The sequence below is a fragment of the Mycteria americana genome (genome assembly GCF_035582795.1).
Source record: "Mycteria americana isolate JAX WOST 10 ecotype Jacksonville Zoo and Gardens chromosome Z unlocalized genomic scaffold, USCA_MyAme_1.0 Scaffold_18, whole genome shotgun sequence".
Classification (NCBI taxonomy): Eukaryota; Metazoa; Chordata; class Aves; order Ciconiiformes; family Ciconiidae; genus Mycteria; species Mycteria americana.
Genome location: NW_027445436.1, coordinates 9,299,635 through 9,312,827, shown reverse-complemented (window position 1 = coordinate 9,312,827; position 13,193 = coordinate 9,299,635).

Genomic DNA, 13,193 nt, shown 5'->3' with positions numbered 1-13,193 from the left:
GTTAGTTGTGCATTCAGTTTACAGAGTAAATCCCATCCAAGCAATGGTAAGGGGCATTCTGGCATCTAAAGGAATTCATGAGTTAATTTAGTATTTCCAATTGAACATTCCATAAGCTGTAAAAACGGCCTTAAAGTCTTTTTCCCTGTTGCACCAACAACGCTTATTTTAGTTCTACTTAAGAGTCCCCTACAACTAATTACTACAGAATGTGTGGCTCCACTATCAATTACAAAATCTATTATTTCATTCCCCAGCTTGACTGGAACCAGAGGATCAGCTGGGGAAACTTTATACACCTTATATGCGATTGACAATAACGGTGAGATTGTCATTCCATCCGCACCCTCTACCTTTTGTAATTTTTTTCTTATACCTGCTGCCGCTTGGCCAATAAACAGCATGTTAAATAACTTTGAATTGCTATCATCTTCCAGATCCAGATCTGTCCATTTTCGAGCTACTTCACACAGTCTCTCATAGAAGGCTGACGGGGTTTCCTTATCCCCCTGCCTTACTTCATACAGTTTAGATAAATTCGTAGGCTTTTGCACTCCATGTTGAATCCCATACAAAATTAACTTTTGATATTCCTTTACCCTCTGGAATCCCTCACTTGTGTTTGGATCCCACCCTGGATCCTCTTTTGGGAGGTACATATTGGTTTTAGGCACCCCCCATGTTCTTGAGTTAGTCCCTCTCTAGCCTTCTCTAAAATTCTTCTCCTCTCCTCAGTGGTAAACAAATATTCTAGGAGAGCCTGTACATCTCCCCAGTTAGGATTATGAGTCATGATTACAGTTTTAACAGTACTATACATTCCTTCTGGATTGTTTCAGTTCAATACAACAAGATTTCTCCTTTTTCTCTTTTAACGCATATCTTCCAATCTGATGTTTAGAATCCACTAATGTCGGAGTGGGAGACGGACCCGGAGTAACGATGAATCTCAATATGAGTATGGTCGTCCTCCTTTATTCAGATTACTTAACAGGTTTATATAGAAGCTAAGCAAAGCACGCGCTAACAGCGACTATTCTATTGGATAACTATACTTGTCCACGCGCTTAAAACAATTATATGATTGGTACAAAGTTGCCGTTCACGCACTGTTCACAAAGGGGGTCTTATCAGCACTTTCCCAGGCTTAGTCCCGTTTATCTTGCTTTACCAAGTACTCCTTCTGCTGTTCTCAAGGGAATTTCACCTTGATCTCTGGCTCCCAGGCCCCATCAAAGGCTGGATTGCTCACATCAATTAAGCTGTGTCCTTTTTCACTTAACCATTCTTCCACAATTCCCCCTTCTTGTTTTTGAGCAATCCAGGCATGATTTATCATGGTTCTAAAAGCCTTTTTTACACAGCTACATGCTACGCAAAAACACAGACCTATGATAACCAAAATTATTAAAAGTCGTAATCCCTCAGCTAACAAACCCTTTAGCCATGATGGTAAGGACCCAAACAAACTGGTTAACCACTCATCAAAAAACCCCTGATTTTGTCGAATTTTGTTGGCATGCTCTTTCAGCCATCGTAGTTGTTTGTGAATTGATTCACTGTGATCAGACAGGTTCATACAACACATGCCTTCAAAATCCTCACAACCATGACCTTGGGCTAATAATAAAAAATCAATTGCTGCTCTATTTTGCAAAATTGCGTGGCGTAAGCTATTTTGATCCTCTAATAGTGTTTCTATTACCTGGGTGGTGACTTTTGCTTGTTTTTTAGCCCAACAGGCTAATTGCCCAAACTGTTTCAGGGCTCGTCCTGCTGCCCCCCCAGGTATGAACAGGGACAGGAACACTCTCTCAGTGGTACTGAGGAGGGCAAGTTCATCATCACAATCCGGGGAAAGACCCGTGATTTCTCGTTTGGTTCGATGTTTGATTTCTATTGTTTTATTTCTTACATCTTTCCACCAATTTTGATCTGGGGCTAATAACGTTAATTTTCCAAGATAGCACGGCCCACCAAACACGTTCTGTGGAACTCCTTGCCACGCTCTATCACCACATATTAAAAAGACATCTGGAGGCAAGGCCTTAGGAGTGCCATTGTTCCAGATTGGTACTCCTCCCTTAGTCTCGGCTCCTAGGGCCGCCTGGTCCCCACAATAACCAGCTGGATCGTAATAATCGTTATAGCGCCTTTCTTTTGATGTGACATTTGTCCACTCAATCCAGTTAGATGTTCTATAATAATTGGTGCCAGTAAAGGCGGGTCCTCCAAATATAAAACAAGTTTGAGTCCAATTTTTTGTTTTATTGCCAATTCTCATTGATCCTAATAAGCTTAACTCTTGGGGGTCCCACGGCAGTGTAACATTTAGACTATTGATGAGTGTGGCACTGCAGCCACTAACATTGGTAGCTCGACTACAGTTTTTTGTAGCAAAACTACTAAAGTCAGTTGCCTTAAAACCTGGTACCCCTAGTAGACACGTCCGGAAAGGCTCTGTAGCAGACGCAAGTGAGAGGCAAAACGCTTGTTGACCTGTTTTGTTCGCCCAGGTAACCCACATATTTTCTCTGGGCTCAATTTTGTGAAGACTCATCACCACCGGGAGTACTATCCCGATGATCAGGGGTAGGTTCATCTTGCTTGTCGGATGAGCCATGAGGAGTTAGAACAGGCTTCACGTTTCTGCTCGGCACCCACACTGGACCGTGACCTTGACCAAGACCAAGGTCCAATTGATGGCTACGAATATGGATGATACAGCAGGCTGCTGTACGTTGACCTAATACAGACCGCAGTCTGATAAATAAACTCCCCAATCTAGGATTCGTTGTTTCCCGTAATAGGGCATCTTCTAGACGTGGCACTATTCCAGCCACATACATTGAGTCAGTTACCACATTTAAGGGAATATTTATCCAATTAGTCAAAGCCCAAATTACTGCAGTCAGTTCCAAAGTCTGGAGGGAATCTTGAGGCTGCCCCTCCATGACATACTGCTTCCAATTGTCGCCTTCCTTCCAGACACAGGCTGCACGCCGCAGGCGCTTGCCTGCATCTGTATACACAGTGACACCATCTGGTAATGGGTTGTTGCTTACTTTGGATCTCTGTATCCACTGATTCCGTCTTAACATCTGCCATAATTTTCCTTGTGGTTGTTGAGAGTGTATTTTACCACCATAGCCTAATAGGGCATTCTGTATGGCCTCAGCATTACGAAGCCACCACTCTACCTCCACAGTACTAACAGGTATACTAATGTCCTCTGGTTCCTGGCCACTAATTTCTATAATTCGTGACCGTCCTTTCCGTATTAATCCGCCTACTGCTTCAGTTCGTGTTTGGATACTCCTTTTTGGTTGTACGCTTAAAAATACCCATTCTAAAATATTGAACATATCTCCTTGTCCTTTGCATTTGGCAGTGGCAGTGGCATTTAATTGAAAGGTTGAGGTAAATTCCCCTTTCTTATTTTGCCACTGACAAATGACTGCATAAGGTGAGTCTTTTCCATTACAGACGATTAACGATATTGGCAGTGGTAAGATGCGGCGCGATGACCAAGCTGCGTGCATTTTTTGAATGATTTGCTGTAGCACCGTGTGGTGCTCCATTGTTAATGTCACTTTGTCCGCAGGATTTGTCCCGCGCAATAACGCAGTCAGGGGTGCAATGTCAGTATTAGAAATACCAACACAATTGCGAACCCATTGAATGTCCCCAAGCAAGGTTTGGATGTCATGTAAGGTATGCAGTTGAGTGACAAGCTCTGTTTTTTGTGGTCGGATTTTTGAGTCTGTAATAGACCACCCAAGATATTTCCAAGGGGCAGTATGCTGCACCTTCTCTGGTGCAATGACAAGCCCCTTTTTCGCTAATATGGTAGTGAGCTGGCGCAATGACTCGTCTGAGAATGGCTGTTCTCGACAGCAAAGAATATCGTCCATATAATGATAAATTATCGTATTTGACCATTGGGCTCGAAGTGGTTGCAGCGCCCACGCTACATACAATTGACACAATGTGGGTGAATTTTTCATTCCTTGTGGTAAAACAACCCATTCGTATCGCTCTGCCGGTGCAGCCTTGTTCACCGTCGGCACAGAGAAGGCGAAACATTGAGTGTCTTGTGGGTGCAGTGGAATGGTAAAAAACCAGTCTTTTAAGTCGACTATCAAGATGTGCCATCCGCGTGGTAACATACTGAGAGATGGCATTCCGGGCTGCAACGCACCCATAGATTGCATTTGGTCATTGACCTTACGCAAGTCATGCAAAAGTCGCCATTTTCCACTTTTCTTCGGGATTACAAAAATGGGAGTGTTCCAGGGACTAACAGAAGGCTTAATATGTCCAGCTGCCAGTTGTTCAGCAACCAATTGTTTGGCAATTTGCAGTCGCTCTTTAGTCATGGGCCACTGGTCAACCCACACAGGCTCATTTGTAAGCCATGTAAGTGACGGGTTGGGCGGCTGCTCCCCAGTGCCCATGACTAAAAATGATTTGTTGTCAGAACGGCTCCAATTTGACTTAGCACATCTCGCCCGATTAGTGCTTCTAACGTCCCAGGCAAGGGCAACACATACACCTTAAGAGTGGCATGCTGCCCCTCCGGAAACTGTAAATGTATTGGATGTTTGCTAATATAGGGTACTGATTGTCCACCAACTCCTGCAATACTTGATGTTGGTAATTCTACTGGCCAACTTGAAGGCCATATGTTGCGGCTGATGATTGTAACATCCGCCCCAGTATCTAACATCGCATCAATTTGTTGCGATGTGCCCTGTTGAGTAATAGTAATTTTCATTGTTGGCCGCTGATTTAATTTTGTTGTAAAACAAACAGCAGGGCCAGTGGACCTGAAACCTTGATTGCCCCGTCGAACATTTGATTGAGGCATATGGGTCAATGGGTTGCTAATAGCAACTATTTGTGCGATTTTACTACCTTTAGGAATAAACACTGGTGGACAAACAGTATAGACCATGATATAGATACGACCCGTGTAATCTGCGTCGATTACTCCAGGTAACACGATGAGACCTTGTATACCGGCGGAGGACCGGCCTAGTAGCAATCCTCCAACGTTGCTTTCTTGATGAACAAGAGGTCCTATAACATTGCTGGGAACTTTCTGGACATTAGAGTCAACGAGGGTGACATCTACTGTGGTTTCCACGTCGACTCCCAGGCTTCCTCGGGTGGCTGGTAGGCACTGTTGTAGAAAACCCGTGTTCCGTTTTGGGGGTTCATTTGTGTCTGCGCGCGACCTCTCTCCGCGCTCGGCTTCCAGTTTCCCGAGCATGCCTTGGTAGCATGATTGTTTTTCTGGCAGCGGTCACACCAAACTGCAGCACGACAATTCGTTTTCATGTGGCCTGATTCCCCACAGTGAAAGCAGCTGCCACGAAAAGGTTGTCCTGGCGGTCAGCGAGGTTTTCCTTTGGGAGTAGGGCCTTGTTTTTTCTGCACCACTGCAACTAGTGGCTGCATTATTTCTCGAACTGCTCCTTGGACCGCAGCAGCAACGGTATTTCCCTGTCGTTGTGTTTCGGCTCTTTCTACTCGTAGAAGCATTTCCTCTACTCCAGCTCCTTTGGGCAAACTGGCTAGTATTTGTCTTGTTGTCTTATTAGCATTATCAAAAGCTAATATTTTGAACATTTGTTGTCTGTTGTCTTCTGATAAATCAGGATGATTCATGATAGCTTCCCAGAGTCGATCTACAAAATTACTGTATTTCTCGGTTGCTCCTTGTTGGAGATTACTAAAGGAGGGAACGTTGGATCCCGGTAGGCTAAGGAATGCCTCAAGTGCTAGCTGAGCAGACAATTGTAGCATATTCGCTGGAAAAGTTATCTGCACTTGATAGTCGCTGTATGGTCCTTGCCCTACGAGCATATCCGCAGTGTCTCCACGAAGTGGGTCCCCGTCTCTTTGTCTTTGAGCAGCAGCATTAATGGCTCGCTGTTGCCAGGATGACATCCACAGTAAATACTGTGTTGGGGTAAGTAACAGTCTCATCAGGTTTTGACAATCATATGGACACATGAGGCCGGCAGAAAAGATCCAACTAACAATTTGTCTTGTAGCCTCGGATTTTAATCCATATGTTGAGACGGTGGTTCGGGCTTGTTGCAGTATTTTCCAATCATGAGGCTCCCACTTTCCTTGCCCGTCTCTCTGCACAACTGGAAACGCTAGTGTCATAGGGCCTTCAGCCCCCCCCACAGGCTTCCACTGTCCTTCTACAATTGCATCTTTGATGACACCGCTCCAGCGTGTGGGTTTAGGGAGTGCTGGAAGGTTCATTAAACATGGAGGCACAGCTTCTCCTTTCCTTTTTGTTTGTAATTCCAGAGTATCAAGACGTTTTAAAACTGCTTGCAACATTTTTGCAGTGGCATCAGAGGATTGTGGCAGCTCTTCCCCGCTAGATGGTGTGGTAGTTCCAGAGGATTCCGTAGAGGGAGGTAGGGGCGGATAGAATGAGGTTGAGGGCGGCAACGGAGGCGCGCGGAGGGTGGTTCACTGGGCGGAGCTGCAGGGGGAAGTCGGCAGGCTGCTCCGCCCAAGTCGTTACGTTTTGTCGCTCCCGCCCCTCCAGGGGGTTTTGGCGGAGCTACTTCCGCATTCGCTTCACAGTTTGCATTAACCCTGCTAACTGGAACTTCCGCCTTTTCTGGCGTCTGCATTGATTCCGCCATAACACGCAGTTCAGAAACGTTTTTACAGACAGTTCCAGACGCGCCTCTCACGGCAGGCAGCCCAAAAAATCGCGCAATAGGTCCCGGTTTGTTTTCGGGCTTATCTTTAGACACTCCCGGACCTAACATTTGGGCAGCAGCGCAAGCTACTTCCCTCTCCGCCTTCATCGCTTTCAAAGTTTCCAAGACAGTGTTCCAGAGTCCACGAACCGCCTTTATTTCCTTTTCTTCCTTTTTATCCCCCTCTATTGTTTTCTGCCACATTGTTCCTCCAAAATCTCGCCATTCCGATACGGAAAATAACATGCAGGTGTCAGAAAAGTGACCCCAACATTGTCCCAACTTAATCAACCTTATTAACTGCTTCACTGGTGCTTCTATCCCTCTCTTAGAGAGGATTCCAGTGAGCAACGTGGCCGCAGCTTCTGTTTCCATCACTGCGCCTGAGAGGTGAGGAGCGACCTCACACCGGCGTCTGCCCTGCTTCTTGCTCCAGGCAGCGCTTCCCTCAGCCGTGGTTTCCCAACTCCCCTCCTCTAGCTGCTTACCGCAGTCACGGAGATTTCATCGGTGCATCCTCTGCTACCAGATGTCGGAGTGGGAGACGGACCCGGAGTAACGATGAATCTCAATATGAGTATGGTCGTCCTCCTTTATTCAGATTACTTAACAGGTTTATATAGAAGCTAAGCAAAGCACGCGCTAACAGCGACTATTCTATTGGATAACTATACTTGTCCACGCGCTTAAAACAATTATATGATTGGTACAAAGTTGCCGTTCACGCACTGTTCACAAAGGGGGTCTTATCAGCACTTTCCCAGGCTTAGTCCCGTTTATCTTGCTTTACCAAGTACTCCTTCTGCTGTTCTCAAGGGAATTTCACCTTGATCTCTGGCTCCCAGGCCCCATCAAAGGCTGGATTGCTCACATCAATTAAGCTGTGTCCTTTTTCACTTAACCATTCTTCCACACACTAAACCACTTTTCTTCCTAATATCCCAATAATTTCTTAATGCAAAAAAACATATCCACATAAGGTATTTCATCCCATTTTTCAGTTCTCTGACAAAACAACATTAATTGCAATATAGTGTTATAGTTCAAGGATCCATTCTCAGGCCATTTTTCACCATCTTCCCATTGATATTGTGGCCAGCATTGATTACAATATCATTTTAGCTTATTTTTAGTCATGGGATCCCCCCCAAATTTATTCCAATTCTTTAGGATGTATCCTAGAGGAGAGCAAAGGGGTGCCTCCTGGGAAGCAGCAGCACCCATATCGGTACTGAAAGCCCCAGCGTTTCTACACAAACCAAAACGAGGGACGTCTCCCTTCGTTTCTCAGAACAGAACAGAACAGCGTGTAGAAACAAACAGAACTATGCTGCTGCCGCGTATCTTTTTTGATCCCGTCTTATGCAGAGCCCAGAACAGAACAGATGGTGCCTGCTTCCTGAGAGATCTTGCCCTTACCCCCCCTTTTCTCATATCCCCCCAGAAATACCTCTTTTCAGTAGTGTTGCACCATTGTGTCGCTTACCGCCTGACTGCAGGAGAGGAGCTGAAGGAGTCCCCGATCAACAGGTCGGTGCACACTGGAGTCCACTCAGGTCTCTTCTCCCCGTTGGATGCGGCAAGACGAACCGGGCAAGGCTGTCAGCTCAGTCCCATCTGGAGTGCCAAAACTGTTATCCCACAAGTGTGAGGTCATTTACCCAGTGTGTGAGATGCCAATATACACACAGGGCAGAATTACTTTTATTTCATGTCTGCGCAGAGATGGGTGCTAGGTGGTAGCTCCACAAAGCTAGCACAAAGTTCGGTTATACAGGTACAGTATTTATACAGTCCAGTTATGCATATGCATAAGCAATTACACAAAGCAGTTTTCTATTGGTCTACATTTCTCTTGTTTCAACTTAAAGCTACAGTGCTACTTTAATATTCTGCGCATGCTCAAAGGGGAGGGGTCTCTGCTTGGGCCAGGGACTCCAGCTCAAGGGGTGTGGCTTTTAGTATTATAATGAGGATAGTTCGTGTGAGGGTGCTTCTTATCACACTTCTACTAGTTGTTTCAGATGGTTCCCAAAACATTTTAATTTGCTTACATATTTCTCCGGGATGTGCTTCTCTCCCAAGGACAGTAATTCTTGTTTAGACGTTCTGCTTTCCAGGCTGAATCCCCCTTATCAGCTTTATGTAAGCCTTGGCCTTCCACCAGCTCCTGTTAGACTACACTGTTAGACTACAGTAGTCAACATATTTCCAAGATAAACTATTTGAAATAGCTTATTTTTTTGACAAGGCAGCTCAGATGTCCTATATCTCTCCCCTTCCCTGCATGTCAGGTTTGTCTATCTCTAAAATTTCTGGGTCTACCATAGCTCACACATACACACACATGCACACACACATATTTGTCCTGAGGAAAGACTTCAACTTTGTGGCAAAAATGAAGAAAACATGTCAGGAGGCTGTCAGAAAAAAAGCAGCTTCTTTCCTACAATTGTTTTTGGACTCTGTTCAAAATTCACCTTCACTGCCTTTTACTATTGACACATTTTCCCTAAGGAGTTGAATATTTTTTTTATTATATTGTAAACAACTGGCAGATTTTAGGTTGTGCACTTCCATTTCTAGTCTGGGAGTCCAAGATTCAAAGAGCAGTGACTCTATATTCATGTTGATATTAAATAAGCATGGCATTTAAAGACAGCTGTGGGCAACTTTTTCTTTTGATGCTATCTTGCGATTTTTTTTTAAAGGGTTTTATATAAGACATCAGATAGTTATGAGGAATGTGGCTGTGCTTTTTATAACACAAGAAAGGTTAAGAGCAGAAATCTTTATAGACATTGTAAGAAGTTCCAGGGGAACAGAAAGCTCTGTGGACTCAGAAGATGGATTTCACCTTCAAGACTAGGATTCAAGTTCACCAGAGGAATCTCAAAGTAACAAGTATTTTGATCTCAGCTCAGTTCTTCAGGGCTTTGTGTGTGTGTGCGTGTTGGTTTCTCAGAAAGAACTATATTTTGCATCTAATCTAAAGAGGTTAGTTCCCTATAGATTAAAATTCAAATGGCAGGGAAAATACTTAAAGCTTCTCTGTAGTTTGAACCCATTCAAAGTTTCTGGGAGAACTCACCTGCTTCCAGATATCTCAGCTTCATGAACTATTTTTAATTGGCTTTGGTGCTGATTCTCTTTCCTGGGTGTTTAGTTGTTCAGGCTGCTCCTACCTCTCCTATGTCGCATGGATAAGTGTCCATTGAGAATGAACAGGTATCTTGAGATGGGTTTGAGTTTTGATGTAAGGAATAGAAGAATGAAAGGAAGCCTTGCAGAGACATGCAAAGTCAGGTCACAGTCCTGGACAAAAGAGGGGACCTTTGGAGAGGGAAATTACAGCACACTGAGTTGGCTCCATTAAAAGAGACAGTGCAGGGCCAGTTCATGCAAGCAGAACAGAGTCTTGAAAGTAGGCTGTGGACCTAGCGACAGGTGAGATAGTAAGGACAGGCACTGCATGTAGTGTCTATATGCAGTATATAAAAAAAAGAGACTCTGAAAGAAAGAGTAGGTCTGGAGGAGAATATAAAGAGTACTTGAGTCAACCTATGAAGCAGGCATAGAGCAAGCATAGCCTTAAGAAAACAAATGTGAGAAAAAAATGTCCTTAATAAGTAAATTGCCACTGAACAAGACTGCAGCCAGCAGAAGGGAAAGTTAGGGATGGTACAAGGGGGAGGTCATTATTTAGCCATTTTTCAGCTTAGGAGATTGTTAACTGTATACACAAACACAGCAAACATGCAAAAAAATGATCCTATATCTTGGCCCTCTCAGTCTCACAAAGGTTTCCCATATTTATATTTGAGATTCCAATTTATGTATATATTTGCTAAAACTTTCCTTTCATGTGAAAAAACATAGGAAAGGACAGGTTAATAGAATGGATTAATACTTCTGAACCTTCCCCTTGGTTTTCCTGTGATGTTCTCCTCCTCAAACTGTTTCTGGTGGTAGGAGCAGCACCATACCAGATGTGATTTTTCTCCTTTCCTTATTTCTAACTTCCACTAGACTTTTCAGTGGTTCAGAGGTATGATAAACATTGAGGAAATGGAGAAGATGGAAACCAACTGTCTGCAGACCAAAATTGACTCTCACAAATCAAAACTTGGAATAGTTAGCCTGACTTAGATCAGCATCTAAAGATCAATGCACTAGAAATCAACTACATATTGTGATGTAACCATGTTCAAATATGAGAAGGGTGTTTAGAGTATGACATGCTACATGAACAAGTACACCATGTAGAGATGAAGGCCTCAATTCAGTTGTCCACATTTAGGCATCTGATGCCAATTGACATGCCCCAGGTTATCCTGTCCAGTGTCCAACAGCCACTCTATAGGCTACAGATATCCCATAAAAGCTGTGTCATATATACCAGTGATATTTAAATGTTTTGGATATTTTAAGCTATCACTGATAGATATATACGTTTAGGCTACTGAACGAAGGCTTGAGATTCATCTCTTGGACTGAAGTCTAACATGCCAATGTCTACGTGTAGACTAAATTTTAACTGCAGTTATGGAGATCTAAAGAGGCGTTTAGATGACAAAATGTACACGTCTGCTATGGAATAAGCTGGATTACTCTCTAGACCCTGCTGACTGCATTGACTAGATCTTCAACTATAAAAGGACCTTGGAGAAACAAAGTGCATGTAAGTAGACTCCTACACTGACAACACCTAAATTTAGCTGCTCTAATCTACAAACTGAATCCCACCTCTTTGGAGTCTAACCTATGAGACCCAGGACTAAATTAAGTTGCCTGGAGCATAGGCCTCTAGTCCCATTTGAGAAGTCCTGGGGTATCTGAAACATCCTCCTAAGTATATGCGACAGACATGACAAAAGACTATGAGAAGCCCGTGACTTTCTGAGGTGGTGGCTGATGGCCAGGTGAGATTTCCTAGGGCAGCTCACATGGTGCTAGTCATCTGTATAAACAACTGAATCAAACATCAAATGACTGAGCTGTAGTCAACCAAATGTTGACTACAAGTATATGAATAGAAGTGGGAAACCACCAAGAAACAAAGAAAATTGTCAAGGAATGATGCCTGGTTGTGGTTTTGGAAAATTACATTAGTTCTTATTAACAAAATAACCATTAGTCCCTGATTATGAATACAAGCTGCACTTGATAATGAAAACACGATCTTTTCAACATGTGCTGAGTCAGAGGCAATATTAAGTTGAAAAGAAAGATGGTCTGTGGGTTACCATTCTCACCCTGGGACTTAGGAAATACAGGTTTAATTGCCATCCCTGCCACAGATTCCTCAAACCACTCATTATTTGTATTACTGTAGACTCTAGCAGACCTAGTCATGTTGTGTTTTAAATTCTTAGTCCTTTAGTTTTAGAAATCCAGAAGTTAGAATAACAATTTTTTTTAATTGTTCCATGTTTATCATGTCTATTTTGCTTGCAAAACTCTTTGCACGGGCTCTGTCTCAACTTCTAGATATGCAAAGAGGGTTGGGTTCTTTTAATGGCACCAGTCACTCTGCCTTGTACACCGTAGGGCAGTACAGTTACATTTATACTGGAATAATTTTTTCATATCTGACAGTAGTGATTTTCTGATTTGGCAGCTTGCTTCCAGCACAAGATGCAAGTCCCTCGATATAGGCCCTCTTGTACCACATTACTGGATCTGTTTGAAGTTCTGTCCAGTTTGCAATTGGCATCATGTTTTCTGCACATGCATAGAATAACCTCACTGTGTGATTTCCCCCCCCTCCAAAAAATCCCCAGGCCTTCCCAGATGCAGCAGGCTTACTTTACTGTATAGAATCGTATACACTCTTGCCATTATGTTCCCGAGGGAACATAATGGGTTCCGAGGGAAGAACCCACCTTACCACAAGATATAATAATGAGCATCCTCAGGACAGCATGTGCAGTCCTGTCCCAGCAGCAGTCTCCTGGGAAGGTGCAGTGCTGGGGAATGTATAGTCTGTCTTCAACCCACTTGAAGATGGTGCTGGTTCTGGCATTACTGTACCCTGTGGGAGAAGTTGTTGTGTTTCAGAGATGTGTATTTTAAGTTCCCCAGAAAAGACTTAACAGAAGATTATTTTTTATACCTTGTAGGACAACTGCAGATGGGTCTGCAAAACAAAAATGACAGGTTAACACCAAGCTACTAGAAATAGTTACACTGCGGTATATTCTGACACAAGAACAGTTAAATGGATGGATTCGGGAGATAAAAAGAAAGCAGCAACTCTGAAATATTGTAATTGTTGACACAATATAATGTAGATGTTGGCAAAATACTGTGTTCCCAGGGAGAAGTGAGCCAGTCCACACACCATCTGACCATTTGTTACACCGTGGAAACCTTTGGAGTGCATTCAGTACAGCAAGCACAGCACTGTTCTATCTGATTATGTTGAACCCTGTATTTCAGGCTCTCAAGGCCACA